This window comes from Melitaea cinxia, chromosome 11 (assembly GCF_905220565.1).
Source record: "Melitaea cinxia chromosome 11, ilMelCinx1.1, whole genome shotgun sequence".
Lineage (NCBI taxonomy): Eukaryota > Metazoa > Arthropoda > Insecta > Lepidoptera > Nymphalidae > Melitaea > Melitaea cinxia.
This window is the reverse complement of record NC_059404.1, coordinates 15558232-15586082: the sequence shown is the minus strand read 5'-3', so window position 1 is coordinate 15586082 and position 27851 is coordinate 15558232. Positions and strand designations below refer to the sequence as shown.

The 27851-nt window shown below is 33.5% G+C and overlaps 1 long non-coding RNA gene across 1 annotated transcript; it reads left to right on the top strand.

The window, feature by feature from the left end:
- Nucleotides 1–24: 24 nt before the first annotated feature.
- Nucleotides 25–20555, top strand: LOC123657845. The gene is made up of 2 exons (XR_006743779.1): nucleotides 25–97; nucleotides 20521–20555. It is a non-coding gene; the product is annotated as an uncharacterized LOC123657845 (long non-coding RNA).
- Nucleotides 20556–27851: the final 7296 nt, after the last annotated feature.

Genomic DNA, 27851 nt, shown 5'->3' with positions numbered 1-27851 from the left:
CAGAGCTTCTGGGGACTTGGGAGAAGGGTCAGCAACGCGCTTGCGATGTTTCTCATGTTGCAGGCTTCTATAAGCTACGGTCACGTCTTACCATAAGGTGAGTCGGACGCGACCTAGTTGTATAAAAATAAAAAACAACATAACTTTCGGTTTTACGTGACACAGTGTTACAGTTGCAGAAATATACTGCATGTAACTGTTTACAATACTCCAAACCGCCACGCGTGCTTATAAATATTCATGATTTAGTAAATGGCTGTGAATTATTGTATTTGTTTAAATACGAATACTAGTTGTTCCCTCTGGTTTCGTTCGTTTATTTTGAACAATAGCCCGTAGCCTTTCTCGGGCAATGGGCGAATTTGAACCAGTAGTTTCTGAAATCACCTCGTCCAAAAAAAACCTCTTCAGTTTCATAATATTAATATAGATATAAAAGTATTAATTGTATGCAATATTTAACCTCAAGATTCATCTTGTGCTATTTACTACAAGTACTTATTTCCATGTGCTATATACGTTCATGTGAAATAAGAGAAGGATGAGAAAGCTGAGGGTTTTAAAACACAATGAGAAAACAAACGTCCAGAACGCAATATGGTTCTGTAAAAGGAAATGTTGGTATTTTAATTTATTACACTATCAAAATAGAAATGGCATAATAACAACAAAAACCCAACACTTATGCACCTTAATGCACTAGGCATTAAGTAGAAACTAATGTCTCAAATTCCTACCTGAATGCTTTCTAGTGATTCATGGAGGGAAATTGCTCGGAACTAACCCAGTACGTTACGTTCATTGCCACATTAACCAGAAACTTATAGAACCACGATAATTATCCACCTCAGCTCGGTTCTGAGTTGGCGTTTTTGTTCATATCAAATCGTTATTCAAAAATATGAAAAAAAAATTGAAATTTTACAATATTTTACATATTATAATCCACAGCTTACGAACTAAATAAGTATGTACAGATAGTTTCGGTATAAATCATGCAAAAGTGGAATGGTGTCTAGAATACTGGCAGCATTTCCCCGTAAAATAGCTATGCCGATTCCCTGGGGGAAAATGCACCAGGTCTCTTGTCACCAGTGGAATATATTGTTGTTATTGTATTTTGTCATTATACCCGATATTGAGCAAAAGCGTAATTTCTTGAAAAGGAGACCAGTATCTATTGATGTTCATACAATAAAAATTTTGACGATGGTGTTATTGTAGCAGCTTGTTGTATAGAGGCTTAGTGTCAAGAGTGAGATGCTATATCCAAAGCAAGTATATGTTAAAACATATGTTTTGAAACAAAGTAACTGGTAGACAATAAAACCTCTTTTTAGAGGGTAAAATAATTTTTTTTGTTATTGAAAGAATGATATCACTATTTTTCGCCTACCCACTTCAGTCTGTAATATCCTACTGCTGGACATAGGCCTCTTTCCCCTCAGATCGTAATGTATTAAGCTACCACGCTACTCCTATACTAATATCGCTATCAGGTGTACATGATAACAAACCGTGCCGACACGCGACGGCTTGACGTGCTCACCGAGGCACGGTGGGGAGACCCGCAAAGACTGCACAAACATCCAGACTACAGCAAACATTTGTATGGCCAATACAAATGTTTGTCATGTGCGAGGATTGAACCCTCAAACGCTAGAGTGACAGCCACAAACAAGTGCTGTGACCGTTGCGCCTACCCACACACAAATAAATATGTAAAAAAGTTACAAAATATTTCGAGTTTAATTATTTTTACGTCAAATAGGTATATTATGGTTTACGTACTTAATATTTAATAATAAAATAATAATAATCAATGGCTTAAGGATAACACACAAATAAATATTTCATATCTAAAATAAAACCAAAATATGTTGCTTATATTAGTTACGATTGTTGCAGCCGCAGATGCCAAAAAAAAGCAATTTACTTATAATAATTTATTAATCTACATTATAATTAAACTTAATACTAAAGAGGTGATTCCCTACTGATGTTCAGTAGAAGAATGATTTAATAAAACGAAGTTGAAGAAAGGTTTCCACGGTGTGGCCGTCGCTGCGGTGGTCTCTGCGGTGGTCGCTTTCCGTTGCTTGCCATCTTCGTCCGAAATGATGTTGAAATCTTGCACGTGTGCCGTACACAGAAAATAAGGCTGTGGGCACACCTGGGTTTCTTATATTCAAATATATTGTTTAATTATCTTCGTATGAAGTTAAGTCGGAGGCACACTGATACTGTGGGGTTAGGCTAATGTAACACCTCCCCCCGTAGAACAGCGACTGTTGAAGACTGATGTCGTAAACTGCGCTGGAAGATTATCAGGATCCACCCTTCTGGTACCTGGGACCGCGTAGACAGCTTGCATTTCCGGATTATTTTCTTCATTTTCTTTCGTTGTTTTAGCTGGTGGCCTGGTACGGCGTTTTCAATAGTATACGCTTAGAAGGGCGCATATACTTAATAGTATGGTTACATACATAGGTATCGTAGTGTGATAGATACCATAGTTTTCTTCGGTTTTTAACTTTATAGGTTGCTGCATAGAGATTCTAGTATTAATTTCTTGAAGGTTTTTTAAGCTTACTGAGTTAAGGGTGAGTGCAGGCTGTAAGCTTTGATCGGCAGTGGTGTAATTAGGCATATTCAATAATTTCAGTGCCTATCCTTTTAAGCGATCCTTGGAATTAGAAATAGTGAATTGTGGTGTCTCCATATAACATTGCTTAGGGATTATGACGAAATAGCTGCCGTGAAGTGTTTCATAGGAGTATCGCTCGCAGAACAAGTGGACCTTTGTTGATTCAGGAAAACTGACTGTGTAATGCTTGTCATCCAATTCTTCATATGCTGCGTGGCTCAAAGTGACAGTCATAGGCTTACATAAGGGGCTGCGCTCCTGCGTTGTTATAAGTCGTTGTATGCAGTCTTCTGATTGATTAAGAGGGTTCGGCTTTTCTATACATAAATGCCACTTGTTGGCCTTCGGGCATTCAGCCTCTATGTACCTGAATTCTTTCTCATGGATAACTAGGAATGGAAAGGTGGGTGATAGGACCTGATGGTATTTATTGGGAACCATAGATAACTTATATAAATTATAGATATAAGATATAACTATTGGGAATTTAAAGACTAAAACTATCTTATTACCTACATAAAATGATCCTACCTATTTATGTCATAGTATTTTCTTATGTCTAAATTAATTATATGTTCGCTGCCGTATAATAATGACAGCTTATCTATAATAGAGCGCAAGGTGGTTTGATCTAAATCCGAATGATGTAAAGTGGGAGTTTTAACAAACGCTAGAATATTCTGTAATTTAATTATCTCCTGTGAAATATAATCTACATCGTTACTCAATATCAGTAGTGTTTGAGCAAGATGAGCATATTTTATTTTGAATTTAACTTTATATTACTTAACCCACTATTCCTAATTTTTCGCGGATGAAAAATTTTTGAATTTATAAATTAACACATACTCGTAGCTATATAAATTATAATTATAAATATGTATAATAAGCCTAAAATTCACACATAAAAATTATGCGATATAATTTTTATGGCTTACCTAAATATATTTGAATTTAATTTATAAAACACACAGATATATGATTATATAAAATATTATGTATAATACGACTAAAATTCAGACATAAAAATTATGCGATATAATTTTTATGGATTATTTAACTATAATAAGTGAATTGAAATTAAAACACAGACATATAATTGTATAAAATATGTATAATACGACTAAAATTCAGACATAAAAATTATGCGATATAATTTTTATGGATTATTTAATTATAATAAAAGACTTATAGGATAGGTTTGGGTAAGGAACTTGAAAGATTCAAGGTACCTTACCTTTGCATTTTTCTTAGCCGAATCGATTTCTTGATTCTCTTTGGCTGCAACTTCTGTAGATTCTTCGTATAGTACTCGATCGTAGTTCGAAAACCACACGGGTGGCACGCGTCGTGATGATTTTTGATCCCGAATCTCGCGAACCGGCCCGCGAGTACTATCCTACCGACTGCGCCAGTTACGATTGTTGCAGCCGCAGATGCCAAAAAAAAGCAATTTACTTATAATAATTTATTAATCTACATTATAATTAAACTTAATACTAAAGAGGTGATTCCCTACTGATGTTAAGTAGAAGAATGATTTAATAAAACGAAGTTGAAGAAAGGTTTCCACGGTGTGGCCGTCGCTGCGGTGGTCTCTGCGGTGGTCGCTTTCCGTTGCTTGCCATCTTCGTCCGAAATGATGTTGAAATTTTGCACGTGTGCCGTACACAGAAAATAAGGCTGTGGGCATACCTGGGTTTCTTATATTCAAATATATTGTTTAATTATCTTCGTATGAAGTTAAGTCGGAGGCACACTGATACTGTGGGGTTAGGCTAATGTAATATATTTCAAAATATTTATCAGCTATATGTTAAATTTTATTTATTTGTTCGTCTTAAGGTATTTAAATCATTCTTGAATATCCATCTTAATTAGAAACACAAATAGAACAAAGGCAGATAAATAACATGATAATGTAAAGTTCTTGCATTGGAAACCCATTGTATTTAAATAGTTTGGAAAATTTGCTTGAGAATAACGCCAACGTAACTTTGTCAATTGACGTGTCGATTAAAACTTCAAACATTTACTGATTAATAGATATGAGCAAGAGTAAGTACAAGGTGAAGCCAATACATTTTTGTATTAACATATTTGTCAAGATAAAGTTGCAGGTTTTCTGGAATATGAAATAGTTCCTTTTCGTTACGTAATTTTTGGTCACAATTATTGCAAGGAAGTCGTATAGAACTGGACAATCTGAGTGACTTTATTTTCTTTATCTACTAGTCACTCAGTAATCCCCTAGAATAAAAGGGAGATGTCTGATAGCCCATATTTTTACTAGCACTCATGACCTTACAGCCTTCTGTTTTCTGTGTTACTACAGCCTTCTACGATCAACTTTATCTGCTCTTTTTTCAAACTTGCGCTTAATATTTTACTGCTTATTTTATCTCACCATAATCAAAATTTCATACTTATGATACTGCTTGAATTTGTTTTAGAGTCGTTTTTCCATCTCTCTGTACTAATGTTATATGTACTAAAGTCATATATATAGTTGAATGGAAAATAATTGTTATACGATTTTTAATATTATATACGTCTATCAAGCGATTTATTCTGCTTTTATTTGAGTAATGTTTTTATGTTGCTTAGAAATGATATGTTGTATAAATCATCATTACAGCCTATACAGTCCACTGCTGGACATAGGCCTCCACAGGTTTACGCCAAAAATAACGTGAACTCATGTGTTTTGCCCATAGTCACCACGCTGGACAGGCGGGTTGGTACTGGCTTTGTCGCACCAAAGACGCTATAAATAGTTAAATTCAATACCTTTCGTTTATTTCCTTATCGTATTTAGAGATAAACCAGCTTCTCTCTTGTGGTTTACGGATATGTCGAATTTACTACAAGATTTTCACCTCACTCGATTACTTCCTAGATTGCATAATTTGCTTCACCCATTTAAAATTCAAATGTAATGTTCGCTAACGAGGAACAAATAAACACACTTGAGTTCATTCATATTTATATATAATAATGCATTTTGTATTTATTTTACTGCAATAGAATTATTTATTTTATTTGTTTATTCTTAATTTACACTAAAATACAGACACATATAAAAAAAATATACAATACAAGATGATCCGACTGTCATTCAAGTCCGAAACATTCATCTTCTAATTATTTTTGTCTTATTAGCTAACTTGCTATAAATGAGATGTTGTTAAGGTTGAAGCGAATATTCAATAAAGCTCTTAATTACATAATTAAGGTATTAATATGATCTTTCGATTAATTTGAGATCGTAATGTTCTTTCATCGTCTAAATTTGATTAAATAATAATATAATAATAAACGCTTCCCAACCAATGCCCCCCCTCCCCACTAGGATTTACTCCTGTGTCTAGGATCCAGAAACAAGGAATAAATATAATACACAAGCATAAACACCCAGACGACGGCAAACATCTGTATGGCTAATACAAATGTATGCCTGTTGCAAACGCCAACGCAAACAGCTATAGGCCAATACTCTGACCGCTGAGTTAACGCGTCGTTTATGACCCCTCTATGGTCGTCATGCTAACTTTTTTATATACAAATAGGTCGGCAAACAAGCGTATGGCTCACTTGATGGTAAGCGATTACCGTAGCTTATAGACGCCTGCAACACCAGAAGCATCGCAAGCGCGTTGCCCGCCCGAACCGAGCGCTTACTCACCAACAGGAACACCTCACTGCTTGAAAGCAGTATTATTTAGCTGTGATCTACTGTAAAGTCGAGGTATTCCTCAAGTCGGGCTGTTCCAGATTTTGAGCAGGAAATTCCCTACTGTGTCCTACCTCAGTTAACTTAAAATATCTTAAAACTATAAAATAAAATATACAGCAAATAAGAAGTCACATGTAATGAAATTAAAAATAAAAATCAGTACCACAAACTTGTCCTATATTTAATTTCGGGCAGACATTCCATTTTTATACCTTTGACAAAAGCAAATTTAAAATACGATCTTATACATGCCACTTCACAGCAGAGGTGTAGCATAATTAAAAAATTTAGATTAAAAGTTAACGGATTTTTGTATGAGATAATTGTAAGTTGAAAAATATATTTTATGTTATTTTCAAATTTCGAAAACTTACAGCTAGTTTACAATTATAAAGCACTTAAAAAAAAACAAGTTTAAATTACGGCCAATTACAAGTTTTAACAGCTAGTATTAATGGATATTATGTTATCATGGTTACATTTACAGTAAAATAAAAATACAATAAAAATAAGTAATATTGTAGTAATATTATAGTACTCTACATATTTAAACACTATTTATTTTGTTTCGTAACTAATTTTCTATATTTGTAGTTACATGTTTTGGTTATGGAATGTGTTTATATTGCTCATTTGTTTGTTTAAATGCGGTTATTGTAAAATTCTAGCCACAATTTTTTTCCCTAATTGGTCTTTTCATTGACAAAGGTGGTTGAGTATAATATTACTCTGGTTTTTAAGAACGGAGGAGTTCCCAAGTCAAATACTTCAGTTCAACGGGGTTAAAGGAAAGGTTATAAAAGGGTTCTCATAGGAACAGAATATTTCCATATCCATCGTCGAATCAAGTCGGAACTCGTACCAATAAAGTTGTTTGTCGGAAGTTGTCTCGTGTTTCGCGACACGAATGTTTATTCGTAAAGTTATAGGAATTAATAACACAAATAGATAACTTTACCAGCAGAATAGTTTCCAGTGGATGAATAATTTATGTAACAGTTTTATCGTTTGGAAACGACTGATTTAGTGTTTGTTTCGAATGTTTCTATGAATGTGGTCGGTTTTGTTTCATGGTTGGTAAATTCATTAAGTTTTCGCGCTATTATAGAAACATTAACATCGCGTTAAATAGTGTTTATATTTATGAAACATTTTGTAAATTATGCTTTGATTAAGGCGGCGTGCGGTTCTCGCTACATATTTGTACTGAAATATATCAATCCGGTCTTCTTTTCTGGCCTTCTAGGTCTCACTTACCATGCCTTAGAGAGTACGTCCAGCTACCGGTTCCGGTTGTTATTATAGAAACCTACCTTCAGCCTGTAACATCCCACTGCTGGACATAACCGTCTTTCTCCACGTAGGAGAAGGATTGGAGCTTAATACACCACGCTACTCCAATGCGGGTTGGTGGATATATTCCCTACTATGAGTAACGATCGCTATCAGGTGTACGTGATAACAACTGGAACCGACGGCTTAAGGTGCTCTCCGAAGCACGTTAGGGAGACCTACAAGAACTGATAAACATTATTTTTTATTTTATGTTTGTTCGTATGAAATAACGACCTTAATTTTTTCTCTTTGAAGTTGATATAAAGCACTTTAGCAATTTTTAGATAAAAATGTGACTAATGTATATTCCATTACTTTTGATGTAATAATAAATAAATTTCTTATAACATAGACACAACGTCTGTTCCAATTGTAAGCAACTTAATGCTTATGTTATAGGTATACATGGAAATAATACATACATAAATACAAATATTACACACAGATTCAGACGGGCATCGAAGCCATAACAAGCGGAGCAGAAAGCAGTTTCACTACAAACTGCGCCAATGAGCTAGTCAAGTGTGACAATTAGTTTAGTTTAGTTTGTATGGACTCTATGTTTATTATTAAAAATAAACAAAAACAAAATTCTCTACCATTACCTTTAACAAAGAACAAACTAAAATAGACCCTTAAAACAGAATCTAATCAAAGTTCACAGCGTTTATTGTGTATAACTTTGTCACTATATTTACAACTTCCAGCTCGTAACGGAGTCATGAGAATTTTTATTGTTTATGGCTCGCCAAGTTTGCAGGTCGCGTTGTAAATTTGCTACAAGGTGGAACGATGTATGTTTCTTTATTTTTCTCGTATATACTTTATATATATTTTGAAGTGAAAATTCTTTAAGCACGCTTGACTTGGAGAGTAAGTTGGTGAATGCGTGATGAGAGCGTTACGAAAAGTGTGATCGGGCATGGTGAACGGAAGTTAAGAGGGAGATATAAGTTAGATGGAGCTGAATAAGTTTCACTTCAGTCGTGTGGTCTAAAGTGTGTTTTTTTATATATAAACTGGTACCGTAAGTTAAGAAATAAGATTGTAAATATCTCTTATAATAAGTGTAATTCTACTTCTATAATTTTTTTAGACATTTTTCTATAAAGTTATGAAACTAACAATAAGTTATTGAGTATTGATTTAATTTTTGATGTGATAACGTCTTATAAATCGATGAATAACGGTACCACGCACGAAAAAGTGTCACGTTCCGCCTGAGCCCGAGCGTGCAAGTGAAAGCGCGGAACAAGCGATAGAGAGGAACGATCGGCCCAAGTGTTGGCTTGTGAAGTTGTGCCATATTTATTTCTCTTCTTGCGTGACGTCAGAGCAGTTTGAAATAATTCAGTGATAATAATTCAATTCAATTCATAAAAATCTACATTTTTTCATCTATATTTCTCTATGAAGTACTTACTAAAATATTTTTTTAAATTCCATATATCTCGATTTCCAAACTAAATTTGTATAAAACAAAGAAACCTTCATTACTAAAATTTAATTAAGTTTTAATGTAAGACTAAATTGTAGCGTCTTAGGCGCGACAAAGCCAGCCCTGCGGTCACCAACCCGCCTGCCCAGCGTGGTGACTATGGGCAACACACATGTGTTCACGTTATTTTTGGCGTAAACTTGTGAAGGCCTATGTCAACCAGTGGACTGCGATACGCTGAAGTGATTTAAGACTATAATTACTTTTAAAATTAAAATAAGTATATGTATTTGCATATCAAAATATTATTATTTCTGCATTTAAATTACTAAATTTAAATAATTAATTTGGTTTGTTGTAAGACGTTGTAATATTTAGATGAAATGTAACAGTTTTATAATAACTGTCATTTCTTATTAAGGAAAGTTTTCTATAGGCACTAAAATTAATCTTCATCTAGATTAATAGCGGTCACGGCGTACCGTCTGATGAAACCGAAATGTTTGTTTTCATTCGTCACTTTACTAAATGTGCATTTTAAATTATATCAATATATAACAGGTAATGGAAATATTATAAATGTTATGATTCAGCCTGTAACATCTCACTGATGGGTATAGGCTTCCTTCAGTATGTAGGAAAAGGGTCGCAGATTAATCCGCTACGCTGCTCCACTGCAGGTTGGTGGCATTCTCTTCAGATGTCTATGATAACAATCGGGAGCGACTGCTTAACGTGCTCTCCGAGGCCAACACAGACAGACGACCTGACCGGCAAAAACATGTTTGTACAGATGGAAATAGCCAATCTCCGGAGACCCGGAATTGCCGGTGTTTGGGCACGACACACTCAGTACTACACCAGAGCGACGTTTGACAAAACACATATATTAATAGCCAATGTAGCATATAATTTCAGCAGCTCGATTTTACACAAAGCGTAACCTTAATATTTATTCTAAGAATTGTCGTGCTGTACATGATGATGTTCTTTTTAAAATGTTTCAACGTACCTTATTAAATAATAAAGGTTTCAAACATGACGGCCTTTACCAAGATTTGAATTATGCGCCGGGCTCTCGAAATACACAATACACAAGCAGACACGCTAAAAACGCGACGTATGTCTGTATGGCAAATGCAAATATTTGCTATTTGGGGGAATCGAGTATATGCCACATGTTGCCATCAGTCATTTGCTATTATTTTATGTTCTACAAATCGTCGTGGTCTTATACAAAGCGTTAAAAACATACAGCTATAATAATATATCTCTACATCCATTCAAATGAAGGAACAGCAGAATATTTTTAAACCACTTCCAAAAAAGGAGGAGGCTCTCAATTCGACTGTATTTTTTTTTGTATGTGACTTCAGAACTTTTGACGGGGTGGACCGATTTTGACAAAAAAAAAAATTTAATAGAAAGGTGATGTGTGTCATTTGGTCTTTAAATTTATTTGGGGTCTAAAAACTTTTTTTCGAGTTATATCTAACAATGCGTTTTTACTTGACTCTTTTTTCGTCGACCTACGTTGTATTATACCACATAACTTTTTACTGGATGTACCGATTTTGATGATTCTTGTTTTAGTCAAAAGGTAATACTTGCTTCTCCTATTTGAATTGTACCGATTTTGATAATTTTTAATTTAATCGAAAGCTGATGTTTATCATGTGGTCACATTTAAATTTTGTTGAGATCTGATAACTACTTTTTGAGTAATCTTTGATAACGCGTATTTACTTGACTATTTTTTCGTCGATCTACGTTGTATTACTTGTCGATGTAATTGAAGTCGGTTTTTTTCGTTTGCGAGCAAATACAATTATTAAATTGTTAAAAGTTTCTAATATCTACTCGTTATGTTGTTTTACTAATACTTTCTACTTTAAAAAGGATATCAAGGTTTTATTGAAGCATATTTTTACAAATTATTGCTATTATTATTTTAGCTAATTGTAATTTAAACCACTATCTTAAGTTCTAGTCATGTGTGTGCTATTCATGTATGTACGTTATTAGTGTATGTTAGTTTAGTTAAATATAGTTATCACCTATAATTTAAGTTACATTCAGACTTTTCTGTTATTGTATGGTGTACTTGATGTATGGTGTATACTTTGATAATCATCATCATCATCATCACTTCAACCTATCGCAGTCCAATGCTGGACATAGACCTCCACAAGTTTGTGCCAAAAATGGCGTGAACTCATGTGTTACCCATAGTCACCACGCTGGGCAGGGTTGGTGTCTGCAAGGTATACTTTGTTGGTGTTCTATGAATAAATAAATAACTAAATAAATAAACAGTTATTTTTCTAAAAAGGCAACTTCTTTTTTCAAACGGTTAAACTGAATTTTTATTCAAACGCTTGATAGCAGTGGAAACGAACTTTGAGCATTTCCGAGAAAATCTTGCACTGTCTTGAACTCGTATAAAATATTAAAGAAGCAAGTTGTCGGTTGTACGAATGCATTCACGCCAAGACAGTAATACGAAAGGTTTATTGAAATTTATATATATATATATATATTTTATATCTCTTAATCCACATTTTTTTATTTATAAAAAATAATATAAAAAAAATATTATTTGTACTTAGAAAAATGAGACGTAAGACCATTTTTCTTAAATACCATTTGTTACTATATAAAATCACTTCCGTAGCATATTAGAGTATAATTTATGTAAATAGACTTGGAATGTGTCTGAATGATGGTTAAAGACCAGATTGCCTAGTGCGAGTTTTATTCACAGAAACATGACAGAAACGCGTTTATACGTGAAGATTATTTTGTATGGGAATTTAAACAGTGTAGCCTAGACAATAAAGAATAGTATACGATACAATCGGTACAGAGTCATCTAGCGGCAAACGCGAGAACTAGGTTGAAATCCCGAATTTTCCATGCAAAATAAAGTTAAAATTTACGCCCGTTATTGCGAGACGGATTAAACAAAACTCGCACTAGGCACTCTGAACGAGTGACTTTGTCACAATCGACAACAAGAGAAAATATCACGCGTGTCGAAACGTGAATAGCCACCTTTACTTTCATAGGATTTTCATGTTTTAGTACTTATTACTTTGATCGTGAATTGAACATTATGTCGTTACCCGAAACAGACTTATATAATTGAAATTTATTTCCAGTGACATAATATTTATTTAATTATTGTTTAACAACACGTAACTTTGATAAACAAGGATCAATATTTAGTTGTTGTTAGTTGTCAATTCGTTGTAAATTTATTGTGACATTTTTTTTAAATCTTATTAGGGTTGAAGTTGATGTCAATACTTTTAACGACTTATTTTAAGAATACTTTCAGTCTTATGTTCTAAAGATTTAGTTGCTACTTGCAAGTATAATTTTTCAAAAAACAACTTAATATTTGAAAATACCTAATAACGATTACTCCTATCACGTAATTTATGTTAACTCGCAGTGATGGTGTGGAAGATTAGATTTTCAATCCTTTTAGAACAAATCGTTTAGTAAGCAGTTACGTATACACACAGTCTGTTTCAGTCGTAAATAAATCAAAAACCCTATAATAATAATAATAAAACTGCCGTGTGTTTCCCGGAAGACTAGAAGGGCTTCCCCTTGCTTTGCCTAAGGTGTCGCAAAAGGCGACTAAAGGCAATCAAACCTGCATCACATCTGCGCGGTCTCCTCAATAGGAAGTGCATAGAGCCTGGCAGATGCCCAGCGTCGCTTTTTTAGATTTCTCTTGTATGTCCTTATTTATAAAAAATGGTCAGATCCTATTTGGGATCCGTAACATTGTTCCCAATATCATCGAAAATCATCGAAAAAATCGATTGTGTATGGAGTTACTGTCTTTTTAATTTATCTTTAAATTTACTTTTCTCATTAACCAATATTTTTTTATGAATACGTTTATACAAATAGGTAGGCAAAAAAGTCTATGGGTAACTGACAGTAAGCGATTACTGTAGCTTAGAGACGCCTATAACACTAGAAGCATCGCAAGTGCGTTGTCGATCCTCTCCCCAATTCCACCAGGAGCTCTGGTCATCATACCATTACAAAAACAATACACTGCTTGAAAACAGTATTATTTAACTGTGATCTTCTTTAAGGTCGAGTACTATCCTAATCGGGCTTCTCCAAACTTTGAGCTAGATATTTCCCTATGTGTCTGAAATTGTTTTCTTATTTAACAAAAATAATTTACTGTAAACTCAATTTTATTTCAAAAATATATTCCCTATAAAAACCGTAGGACGAACGAAGTTAATCCACAATATCTTTAGCAATGAGTCTGTATTTTTCGTTCATATTTATTTTTAATCAACACAAGCTCCCAGAATCGGATATCTCTACTGGTATTACGAGTACAGTAATCATTATCTCTCTTCACACTTTATTCGAATAAAAATCGATTACGTATCGAGTAGAACAAAACAACACACGCTCTACGGTTTACTTTGTACTTCGAATTGAACATCGCATGTGGAATAACTAAGCGTCAATTGGCTTCGACCAAAGAGTAACAGATATGCAGAAATACCATCTGTAGCTCTAATTAATAACTGCAAAGATGTTGTGAACTTTAAAGGCTTATAAGTAAGGATAAGGATTTGATGATCAATCAATCTTCTTTCTGTTCTATTTTGCTGTATTGTGTATACATAAAAGTTAAATATAGTTTTCATACAACAAAATATTGCTTAATTATTATTGAAACTGCGAATTACAATGTGAAGGTTCCTGGAAGACACAGTACAATAAATTGTATCAAAAGTAAGTTCGTGTTAAAATCGGAATAATACGCTCCACGATTATTATTCCCTGACCGATCTATTAAACTTTACCATTTCCATTAAACTTCTATTCTATGTATAAAACAGTAACTACGTTTCGTTACCAGCCTTTGAACAGAAACCTAAATCTTGATGAGATTTCTATTAATTTTCAGGCGAATTTTAGTCTCTAACTTCTACTTTGGCAGAGCAAGTTGGGAACACCGACATTATTGAAAGGTAATCTATACATGTGATGAAATTTTAATCGGAATTTTTTTACCGAAGTAGGGCACAGAAGGAAATATCTGGCTCAAAATTTGGAGCAGCCCGACTAGGGAATTACCGCGACCTTATAGAAGATCACAGCTAAATAATGTTGGTTCTAAGCAGTTTTGTATTCCTGTAGTGAGTAAGGTGACCAGAGCTCCTGGGGAAGATTGAGGGGCGATTCGGCAACGCGCTTGCGATGCTTCTGGTGTTACAGGCATCTATAAGCTATGGTAAACGCGAACCATCAGGTGAGCCATACGCTTATTTGCTGACCTAATATATAAAAAAAGAAAAAAAAAACATTTTTAGACAACTTTCAAGTATGTTATTGAAAAGAACATATTCAAAATAAACTTATCTAGGTAAATCCAGAAAGTTCTGAGAGAGAACTATGTGTAACAGCGTGAAGTTTTGACAAAAATATTGTCAAGTGAACACGTGGTATCAAAAGTTACTCAAAAAGTAATCATTAGATGTTAATTAAATTTAAATAAGAGAAGCAAGTATTACCTTTTAACTAAAACAAGAATCATCAAAATCGGTAGATCCAGTGAAAAGTTATACGGTATAATAGAACGTAGGTTGATGAAAAATAGTCAAGTAAATACGAATTATTAGATATAACTCGAAAAATACACGATACGCACCACCTTTCGATTAAAAAAATTATCGAAATCGGTCTACGGAGTCAAAAGCTCTAAGGTAACATACATACAGTCGAATCGAGGACCTCCTCTTTTGTTAGAAGACGGTTATAAAGTAACTCATAATCAACGAAACCATTTTAAAATTTACCGAACTCGACGTCTTACACTTTGCCACACCACCGAATTATTTGAATACCTAATGCCCTACCCGAAAAAGCCCTTAGCAAACAATTACTCAAGGTGAAACGTGGACCTCGATTCAAATTTTGAATCAACTCTATTCAACAAAAGGATATTAGGCGTCAATAAGTCTATAATAATAAAAGTTTTATTCGAACTCAATATTTACGCAAGATCCGAAGGCCTCGGGGTCGGCGCTAACAACCGGTAGGTTTAATTAGGAAAGGGAGCTAATTTCCAAGTTTTGATGAATGCGATTTCATAGTACAACCCTCGTTTTCGGTCTCGAGCATAATTTGAAATTTTGATTTAAAGCCTCGATTAAGTAATTTGTATTAATAATGCCCGCGGATTGACCTCGAGCTGTGATTAAAGTTCTGGTGTTAGGACGAAATTTAGGTCTTGTACGTATTGTAAAAACTAATCTAGACTCTTGTAAGATCTCTGTATTGTAAAACTGAAAAGATTTTCTGTCAGCGATGCCTTCTATCAGTACCTACTATTTAGTTTGCCCATAGATACAGAGTTAGTCAAATTCAATGAGCAAATAGAGAGGGGTCAAAGTCCACCAAAGCAAATACACGATCAAATTGTATTGTCTGAGGTTGGTTTATGAAGAATAACACTAAGATTAAAATCATATAAATTATTTCTCATTAATGTATACTTTTGGAAACGATATATTGTATAAGTTTTTTTTTTAATTTTTTGTATTTTTGTACTGTTTGTTTCCTAGATCAAATCGACACCTCCAGCGCATAAGGTCGTATACAGAATATGGCAAGTTTACAGTATGGGTATTTAAAGTTTACTTTTCTCACTACTCGAAAACGAGAAAGAAATTTAAATTTTAATCAAGCTTATAATTAATGGTGCCATAAGTCATCTTTAAACAAACACTATTTATAGGAAATGAATTGTAATTTAATGAAAAAATACGGAAATTACATACTTAAGACTTTATGCGTAGGGATGCAAGTGTTATATTATTATGTTACGACGAGTTACAGCGATATGCGTGGAGTAAAATTTCCTTGCCTTCAAGTTACGCCGGGTTGCTACTTTATGCGTGGTAAGAAATTTACAGACCGTCAAGTTGCAAATTGTTACGACGTAATTCTTGGTAGACAAACAATCAAAACTTTGATCACCATAAACGGCAGATGAAAAAATTTGACATACTTATAAAAAAATAAGATTAGTAGCAATAAAAACATATTTTTTTCAAATCAACTTTATTATAATTTAGTTTGTTATTAATGGTTTTTTCCATCCAATAACTTTTTGAAATTATAAATATCTGTAATACTCATCTTAATCACATTATATAAGGCGTGTTAACTTTTGACCATCTTTCTAAAGCATACCATTACTATGGCGTATATAATAGTTTATTTTTTGAATTTCGCTCTAGCATGAACAGAATCTGCTTCAATTTGAGTATGTCCTTGCTCTAAAAACCTATGATTTATTGTTACACCATATTTTTTTGCAGCATAAGTATAAAATGAAAACACAATACGATTTCGGAGTACAATTATCTGACCAAAAAATGAGTTCCTTAGCGCCATCTTTTACTTTAGACACAACTTGCATGCATGGTGCTTCCCATTAATTTTTCGCCACATGTAACAATAATATGCTTCTTTACTGGCTAGATCGAAAACTGTAAAATTATGCACCGATAGGTTCCTTTTGTTCCTTTTATAATAAAATAAACCTACATTTCCATGAGAATAATTCAGAATTTTTTGAAAATCGAAGCATGCTGTAATTATTTTTCCTTTACTTTCTACAGCTAATTTTTGTCTTTTTCCTTAAAATTTCTTGCTAATTTTTTTGATATTATATGTTGTTTTTGTTTATTTATTTCTTCTTCTATCATATTATTTTTATTTGTGTCGTAAGCATAACATTCGTTACAAATATCCTTCTTCCGTTTCTAAAATGAATAATTTAAATTGTGATTTATACTATCCATATATTGCCGAGCTGTTTTAACTTTTCTTTTTATATTTTCATTAGTACACCACTCATTATATAAAGAAAACATCTTTGTAAACGTGAGTCCGCTATCTAAGTAATGTTTCGTAAACTTTTTGCGCACATAGTGTTTTTCATCTGGTAGAAATATTTGTACATGCTTTATTACTCCTTGTTTAATCTTTTCATCTATGATAACAACTCTCGAACCGCCACGATGGTCTGGGGAAATAGATCCAGCACCTGAACACCACTTCGACACGGCTGTACTAACTGTTCGCTCTCCTATAAAAAGAGTATTGAAGAACATAGTTTTACACACCAAAACAATATTATTATTATCTGAATTAGGTTCTGTTAGTAGGAAGGAATATTTCAAAGTTTCCTTACGTCTAGATTCAGCCTTGGTAGTGGTATGAGTATTACTTATGTATTACTTATTATTAGTAGGTAATCTTGCTGTCTAGTATGGTCACCAAGCTTCCAAAACGCATAAAGTTGCTGAGAACTGAACTTCTGATGACATTTAAGGCGACGTGTTGAGGTACACGGAAGTTTAATCACCTTAACATCTCTACTGACGCTGTCTTTTTTGCTTATGTAGGCTTTACCTAAATTTTTAAGACATTTTCGTTTTACATCTTTCCAATCATCTCGTCGCTTGAGTCGTTTTCGACTAGAGAGATGGTGTTCCCTCAACCGACGAACAATGTGAAGAAATAAAACTATAGGCGTCACTATGCAGAGGTGTGTCAGCTCTGGTATTGGTGTTTGATAAACAGATATTCGAATCTGGCACCAGGCTGTGATCAGATGGACAAGCATGAGTAGGTCACTCTTCGACTCCAAATGGTTCGCTTAGGGGTGAAGGAATAATGTTTTATCAATTTGAGATTGATTGCTATCTACTACGTACAGTACCTCGGATTCTAAAGCCACATTAATTGTTTCACCATATCCTTCGATAGGCATAAAACTCTTCATGTCTTGATTTGAGCTAGTATTATATAAATTATTTAATGCTAGTCGTACTTCTTGGGAACTTTTTTTAATTTCATCGACCTCAACCATTGACGTGTACAAATTCCAGTTATGCTCGGTTTCCAGTTGAACAGGTGATTCTAAAAAACACACACTTACATTTCATTAACCACCACAACATATTAATGGTACAAAATTTTAAATTTATTTATGATTTTAGCAAATAAAAAATGGCATAAAGTCTTATTTAATATTGAGTTCGAAGCATAACGTTGTATAATCTACATACGACTATAAGAACACAGATTTTGTTTTTTAATAACGACGCATATTGTCGTAAGTACTAGTTACGACCGTTAACTCTGGAAAAAAAATAACGGATAACGTCGTAACTATAATATTACGACGTTATGCGTGGAACTAGATTAAAATTATAAATTTCGAAAAAAATCACATAAATATAATAATAAATCTAATCTAATAAGTTTGTATAGCGATATGATTTCTAACTATTTAATAAAAAACAATCAATCAAAAACCAAAACTTACCAATTTGACTGGATTCATTAGAAGTAATTTTTTTCATTTTCATTAAGTGCTAATTTTAAAATTCTTGATGATCGTAAGTAGTGGTAATATAATACAATCAACATATCATAACACACTCTTGATAATATCATAACGTAAAACACTTCAAATTTCTTATTACTTGCATATCTTATTATATGCACTGTCAGTGACATACGACGGCGGTAACTGGCCTTGATTGGTCTTGCACGAACCAATAGTACAATGCTTATCGTCGTAACGTGAAATGCGACTATATGCGCGGTGACTATCAAAATATACGACCATAAGCGTTTCTAAAACTCGTTAATTAAAAGTAATTTTAAGATTCTGGTTTCAGGAATTTATAAAGCTCATATACGTTATTACGAAAATGTAAAATATGGATTTTCAATAAAAAATGCGTTAAGACCTTATGCGTCGGAGGTGTCGAAATAAAATAAAATCATAGGTTAAGAATCGTTCGGTTAAAGGCAACGCGGTCCTGATAAAGGAATTCACGCTTTTATAATAAAAACCAAGTTATATGAGAAATGATCACAAATAAGATATTGTAGACCAAACTTCTAGTTTTCACGCATCAAATGTTAGTTTTGCGACTTTAAATATTATGGATAATTTTTTTATTATAAGAAGTGGAAATTTCCACGTGAAACGATCATACGACTCGCAGTATAAAACTTTAGCTACTCCTATAACAGTTAAACGTAGTTTAAATCAGTTTATATTTTGCTCGATCTTAAGTAGCTAGCTGTTTCGCAGCGTGGTCAAAAAAAAAAAAATTGTTTAAATAATATTTAAATAGATTTATTTTATTACTGGTTTTTCTTTTTATTTATGTATTTATTTTTGCTATGTATATTGTAGATTACAACTCACAATTTTATTTACAGCTTAAATATAGTTAGACTTTGCGGAGGCATGCTACAGCGTCCACGCAACCCCGCCACATAGGCGCATCGGCGGAACACACGTGGCAGTTTTTTTCCAGTATGAGTCTGAATCCCTTCTGGTGCCCCCGCGCCGGAGGGGTCCATGAGGATTTTCCCCAGACAAAAAATAAAAGATATGAAAATTTTAACAAACTTTGTCTTTGATTGATTATTTTAGGTACAATCATTAAGATCTGTTTTTCTATTTAATAAAAAAAAAATATTAATAATGATTTATTTATTTAGTCCTTTTAACAAAACAATTTACAGCACATTAAGTATTCACATTTTAAACAAAAACATATACAGGTTAACGTTGGCAGCCGTAATAGTATACTACTGTATAGTATATGACTGTGATACAGCTGCCCGAATTATAGCTGCTTGCCTATTTATATGATACATAGATTTAAATATAATATCCAAATTGTTGTGTATGGGAACATACCCAGAAATTATAGGAGAATTGGAAACTTCCTCATTTTATAGCCAATTAAATATTGTTATTGAAATATATTTCCGACCATTTACATACTATAGTGAGTGTAAATTAAAGCTTATGACAAAAGATACGTGTGATAGCTAAGGACGTGTGTGATTTCATACCAACAAAAAGTTCCTTAACGAAGAATGTACTTCCTTCGTATGTGTACGTACCCATGTGTTCATACAACATCCGACATCCATGAACTTTTAATTGGCTTTTGTTCAAATATCATAACACTTGTCCTATATACGATTAACTTACGGGTAAAATTTTATTATTGATGGAGGATTTTTTTAAATTATTAACTGAGGTAGGGCACAGCAGGAATTTCCTGCTCAAAATATGGAGCAGCCCGACTGGGGTAGTACCTCGACCTTACAGAAGATCACAGCAAAATAATACTGTTTTCATGCAGTATTATGTTCCTGTTGGTGAGTAGAGCTCCTGGGGGATTGGGGATTGGGTCGGCAACGCGCTTGCGATAATTCTGGTGTTGCAGGTGTCTATAAGCTACGGTAATCGCTAACCATCAGGTGAGCCGTACGCTTGTTTGCCGACCTAGTGACATTAAAAAAAAATGAACACGTTCGTGGCGTCGTAGTGTCCAAAGAATATTGTAAGAAGGTTTTTTACGTGAGCCATAGCGTTAATGTCTGTCTTATGGGCCTCTAGAATAAGTATTATGCTACTATAAACATTTTCAGAAACAATATTCGATGTACTTAGCAGAAGATAATTTAAAAAAAAGGATTTGGACCACCTGATAAAAACCTTTTGGTTTGGCAATGAAGATATTAAAAAAATTAAATCAGATAAGTTCTACCTTCTGGTGACTAAATAGTATTATAATGAGCATAAGCGTGTTAACATAGCTGACAGAGCTGATAAGTTCTACGAGCTATAACTCGAGTAAGTTCTTAGAAAACTCGCTAGCTCTCGTCTGTATTTGAAGTTGCACCGCGTTGAATAGGTTTCACGGCATCTCTTTTATCACGAAGATATTCTTTGTGGACTATCATTGCTTGGAAAAACATAGAAAAGTTATTTTAAGAGCCATTTAACTTACAGTGACGACTGGTGTTTCAAGAAGCAAATTGCGATGGCTATATAATATTGAACAAGATAGGTAAAATATCTTTAATTCAAGTAAGTATATATTTAACAAGCTTTTAGCTGGAGTTTTGCAGAATAATTAGTGTAGTGGTGCGAATAGGCACCTGAATAGGAACGGGTTGCTGGTTCGATACCGCTCGGGATGGATATTTGTTTGTAAAAATATTTCTTTCCGATTTATATGTCTGTCTCTGTGGGTCTTCTACCATGCCTCGGAGAGCTTCCAGTTCCATTTGTACACCTGAAAGCGATCGTTACACATTATTATGTGTAACGAGTATTCTTCAACCCTCAATAGAGCTGAGCGATGTGAAGAATGTTTATACCCAGCCGTGGGATGTTACAGACTGTAAATTATGTTGTCAAGATATATTCCAAAGTAATTCATAAAGATATATTTTCAATTAAGCGTTTAAAGGTTCTTAATACCCTGGTCTCATTTAAATTTAGTTTCAAGTGTTTACCCAATTACATAGTTTGCTCAGTTTGTTGTTTCAATGTAACGGAGAGAAATAATAAATGGTTAACCGTCTACAAATTAAATTCACTGTAATAGGCCGTTAAATATTTTAACAGACTTCCAAAAAAGGAGGAGGTTCTCAATTCGACTGTATTTTTTTATGTATGTGACTTCAGAACTTTTGACTGGGTGGACCGATTTCGACAATAAAGATTTTTATCGAAAGGTGGTGTGTGTCATTTGGTCCCATTTAAATTTATTTAAAATCTAAGAACTACTTTTTGAATTATATCTAATGATGCGTTTTTACTTGACGCTTTTTTCGTCAACCTACGCTGTATTATATCACATAACTTTTTACTGGATGTACCGATTTAAATAATTCTTTTTTTGTTGGAAAGGAGATATCCCTAGTTTAGTACCATGATAAGGAAACTAGGATTTGATGAGTAGATCCTTGAGAAATCGAGGGAAACTCTTGAAAATCCGCATTACTTTTTACTGGGTGTACCGATTTTGATAATTTTAATTTAATCGAAAGCTGATGTTTATCATCTGGTCATATTTCAATTTTACCGATATCTGATAACTAATTTTTGAGTAATCTTTGATAACGCGTAGTTACTTGACTATTTTTTTGTCGATCTACGTTGTATTACTTGTCGATGTAATTGAAGTCGGTTTCTTTCCGTTTGCGAGCAAATACAATTATATTAAATATAAATTAATAATTTGTTTTTAATCATAGGGCACAGCAGGAGTTCCCTGTTCAAAATATGGATCAGCCCAACTGGGGTAGTACCGCGGACCTTACGGAAGATCACAACTAAATAATTCTGATTTCAAGCAGTGATGAGGAACACATCACTGCTTGAAAGCAGAAGTGTAAGTTAAGTTAGTGAGTAAGGTGACCAGAGCTCCTGGGGGAATTGGAGATAGTGTCACCAACGCGCTTGCGATGCTTCTGGTGTTGCAGATGTCTATAAATTACGGTAATCCCTTACCTTCAGGTGAGCCGTAGGATTTTTTGCCGACCGTATGTTAAAAAAATATGCCAGTTTAGTTTGAGTTAAAAAAGGTTATAAGTTTCACTGAGTTTAATAAATGTTAGTTTTCTTTCTTTGAGAAATTATTCATCGGACAATATGGCAGTTTACTTTTGTATTGTGTTACGCTTCAGCTCAGGAAAAGGATCAGAGCGTAATCCACCACGCTGCTCCAATGTGGGTTGGCAGATATATTCCCGACCATGAATAACGATCGCTATCAGGTGTACTTACATGATAACAACCAGGACCGACAGCTTAACTTGCTCTCCGAAGCATGCAGTGGATATTTGTATAAACACAAATATCAACTCGGAGCGGGAATCGAACCCGTGACCGATGTTTAGGCACCGCCGACACAGCATATGCACCATTACACCAGAACGCCATTGTCGTGTGTATTTTATTACTTTTCGTCTAATACATAGTAGAGTATTCTGCTGTGTTCAGCTTTAAGCCCTTTTCTACGAAGGAACAAAATAAACCCGCAGTGGTACTTGTACTGCTTCATTTAATTATACGCAGTTCAGCTACTTTCAGCTATTTCAGGCTACTGTATCTGCTTTGCCACATTTTAGTATAAAACATGGTACTTTAATAGTAGCAAATTCCCAAAAAACCTTTTAATCTCATGCTTCATAACAATATATTTCACGGTATCAATACAAAGTATCTAAGCATAAAACTTTAGAGAAATCCTCATTAATCAAATCTTCCCGAAACATCAATTCCTTTACGCGGTTAGAATGATAGCGTTTTCTTCATTTCGTCGTCTACTCGTCGTATACTCACGGATTTAAATTAACTGAAATTGAAACATGCAAGTTCTTGTACAATGTTTTCCCACACCGCTGTGAACCATCTTAGCGTTAACTTTAAAACAAAGTTAGCACTCAAAAACTTAGCGGAATCAGATTGAATTGCTTACGTTTGAATTTGTGACAATCTAGCATCTGTTCGGAATTGTTTATGTGTAAAATATTGCTTGGTATCTTGTATTTGTTCAATCCTTAAAATCAAAATATTAATATATCATCATCATCATTCCAGCTTATTACAGTCCATTGCTGGACATATAGGCCTCCACAAGTTTGCGCCAGATATAGCGCGAACTCGTGTGTTTTGCCCATATTCACCACGCTGGTCAGGCGGGTTGGTGACCGCAGGGCTGGCTTTGACGCACCTATGATGCTACTGCCCATCTTCGGCCTGTGTGTTTCAAAGCCAGCGGTTAGACGGTTATCCCGCCATCGGTCGGCTTTTTAAGTTCCAAGGTGGTAGTGGAACCTTGTTATCCCTTAGTCGCCTCTTACGACACCCACGGGAAGAGAGGGGGTGGCTATATTCTTTGGTGCCGTAGCCACACAGCACATTAATATATTAGTCACCAAATATCAAGGACAAAGATATGAATGGGGTGGTTTTAGTATTAATTATCAAATTTCATAGAATTAATGTACTTTGGTTTTAAATAATTTAATTACAAATAAAAACATCGTATTATAATGACAAATTAATAATTTAATATTAATTAATAATATTTAATTAGACCATCAATAAAATTGAGATTTAATTGTAAGATTTATTCAAACCCCTTTAAGTTCCAGATTGAAATACATAGCTTATTCACACATAAAAATATATCGTCACCCCTTTTACGTTTTTTGCGCAATATATTTTAAAAACAATGATTTTGCGAGCTCGCATTTCATTTGTCACGTAATCTAATGCCTCCCTTGTAGTCAAATCCGACATCAACTTCAGGTCTGTAAATATACAATTTTAATATTATATTTTTTTTATTTGCTTCTAAAAAAAATGTGTGACACACAAAAATAAGCTACAGGTTAACAACATAAGCTGTGTTCCCACGGCAGTAAAGAATATAGCCACCCCCTCTCTTTTCATGGATATTGTAAGAAAGCGACTAAGGGATAACACAGTTCCATTACCACATTGGAACCCAAAAAACTGACCAACGGCGGGATAACCATCCAAATGCTGGCTTTGAAATACACAGGTCGAAGACGGCCAGCAGCGTCTTCGGTGCGACAAAGTCACCAACCCGCCTGCCCAGCGTGGTGACTATGGGCAACACACATGAGTTCACGCCATTTTTGGCGCGAACTTGTGGAGGCCTATGTCCAGCAGCGGACTGCGTTAGACTGATGTGGTGATGATGATGATGATATAACATTAGATAGTCAGTCCTAGACGATTTTTTAAAATAAATTATTCAGAAAATTTTATATTATGTACTTATTTATGAAAAATTTGTTAGTAACATGTTCAACGAACTTTTTTTTTTCGAGAAAGGTTTAATGATTTTTTTTTATTAAATATTATTGTATTAAAAATTATATATGAATTCACAAATATTTTATATCATTATTTTAATTCGAATCATTGAAATACGTGCTATTATACGATTATGTGAAAGAGACAATTTTATTATAACATCATAACCAAGAAGGCAGGCTGATATCATTATCCTGTATCATTTCTATATAATATAATTATATATGTATTTATTCATAACGTCTAAAAAGGTGATTTGTCTTTATGACATGTCCTTAGTAGTGAAATACTGGGAATGGGAAAGATATTATACTAATATATTTATTTTTGGTTGATGATTACTATAATAAGGATGTTTATTTATTTATTTACTTACTTATTTATTTATATATTTAAATGTTAGGTATAATATCCCTATAAATATGTTACCTTTCGCCAATACTTGTTTTAGATGCAATTGAAGTCGACAGTTAATAATAATTGATTTGATAAAATATAACTTCTCTATGTATTGACGGACAATTCAAAACTGCCTTTGAAGAATGTTTATATAAAGCTATTTTTAACCTAAATGGAACATACGTATTTCATTACAAAAAATTACTTAGGTATGTCGAATTTAAGCACGACTGGTTCCCCACTACTGTAAATAATAATAACCATCTTACAAACAGGGATACTCATATATATATATATATATATATATATATATTTTTTTTTATATTATTGTAATTTATCATCATAGCGGTCACATTGGGTGAAAACTATACTAGTTTGGTTTTTAAGATACACATATAAATGATTAGCATATAAATCGAATTCTATTATAGTCACTGTTTGAGTAAAAACTATAAAAACTAAACAATAATACAGATAAAAAATACAATTAACAAATAATGTTCTAATTTAGAGAATTAAAAAAAAATAAAGAAAAAATAGTCAACTGAGATTCTTTTATTTAATTATTAATTTTTATTAAAATCATATTTAACAATAATATCATTTACTTCTCATTTATTTCTTGATTCATTTATACAAATATATGAATAAGTAGCACTCCAGGTAATTACGCTATCATGAATATGTTTGATACAATTCGCAGAATAATAACCCATATAGGGTATACAAATAAATGTCAAAATGGCATGTAATTTGAAAAAATAAAATGTGTAATATCGAGTATCGCGTGAGTACCTTCCGTGACAGGATTTCATTTAGCTGAGAAGTAGTAATTAGGAAACCCTCATTGCATTTGGATTTGCTCAGTGAATAGACTACAGATGAATCTGGACACGGAATACTGAAATTTGTTCCGTTCTAGTAATTTCGATATTCCGTTTGTATTAAAGGAGGTAAGGTGACTGGTGTCTGGAATGTACCACGAATGTGTCGATTTCGAAGTATAATTTAGGATTATTCTTAGGTTAAAGAAACGAAACTTTAAAAAGAAGTTCTGAAATCTTTTTAACAGTTATATAAAAATGTGATTTTTTTCCGTTTCTCGTATAACTTAAATTTTTCGATAAATTATTATGAACTACAAACAAATGAGTGTTATCGTAACTTTATGTAGAAAAATTACCTGTTCCATTAAAAAAAATATTAATTTTAATTTATTATATTTAATATAATCTGTTAACTTAAGATTGATGATAAAAGAGCTTCTTTAATTGTAATTCCGTAAGGTGATTTGTTTAACAACATTGGTGTAGTGTTGTGTGCGCTATGTAGGCGCCTAAACACCGGTGGTTTTTAAACGGTTTTATTTAGCTCACCCCGTTTGTTTTATTTTTTTTTTATTATTTATTCTTGGGTCAAATTTAGTAATTCAAATTTCACCCTCTTCCTGTCAACCGATTAATCTGAAATTTTGTATACACTTTGGATTTTGGTGACAATACAATTATGTGTATTCATTATCATTATAAATTCAAGATGGCCGCCGCTACAAAATGGCGGATAATTTATGTTTTATTAATCCCATCAATATGGGTATCAAATGAAAGGACTCAACAAGCAGAATACAATATACTATAAAAAATTGAAATCCAAGATGGCGGCCGCTACAAAATGGCGGATAACGTAGGTTTTATCGATCCCATCAATATGGGTATCAAATGAAAGTGCTCAACCAGTATAATCAATGTACTATATAAAATTAAAATCCAAGATGGCGGCCTCTACAAAATGGTGGATAACTTAGGTTTTATCAATCCCATCAACATGGGTATCAAATGAAAGGTCTCAACAAGTAGAATACAATTTACTATGCAAAATTGAAATCTAAGCTGGCCGCCGCTACCAAATGTCTGATAACAATTTTTTATCAATCCCACCAATATGGGTATCAAATGAAAGGTCTCAACAAGTAGAATACAATTTACTATGCAAAATTGAAATCTAAGCTGGCCGCCGCTACCAAATGTCTGATAACAATTTTTTATCAATCCCACCAATATGGGTATCAAATAAAAGGGCTTGACAAGAAGAATACAGTGCACTATACAACCTCAATATTTAAGATGGGCCTTGCAATAATGAAGCACTAAATGAATTAAACAGAATGCGAAATAAAAACTAAAAACTAGAAAATAAAAATAGGTAAAAAAACTTTTTAAGTTAAACGGTTTTATGTTAAACATACATTGCAATGTTTTAAGATAAATGTACTAAAAACCAAAAAATAATAAAATAGATACAGTCGTGGGAATTATAAACATATGCATAGACTAGACTAAAATAAAACCGTGGGGCACGTCAATTGTCTACAAATTATCGACTTAATGTGCGATAGAAGAATCGTTTAATTCGTCGTTAAAATAGGCAGTTGGCACGCAGACGGTGAGGAAATTACTTACTATTTTCTTGCTCATGGAAATTCCAATAGTTATACACTCCATGTAAATAAAAGAGATGTTTCAACTAGTTTATCGTTGGACATTCACAC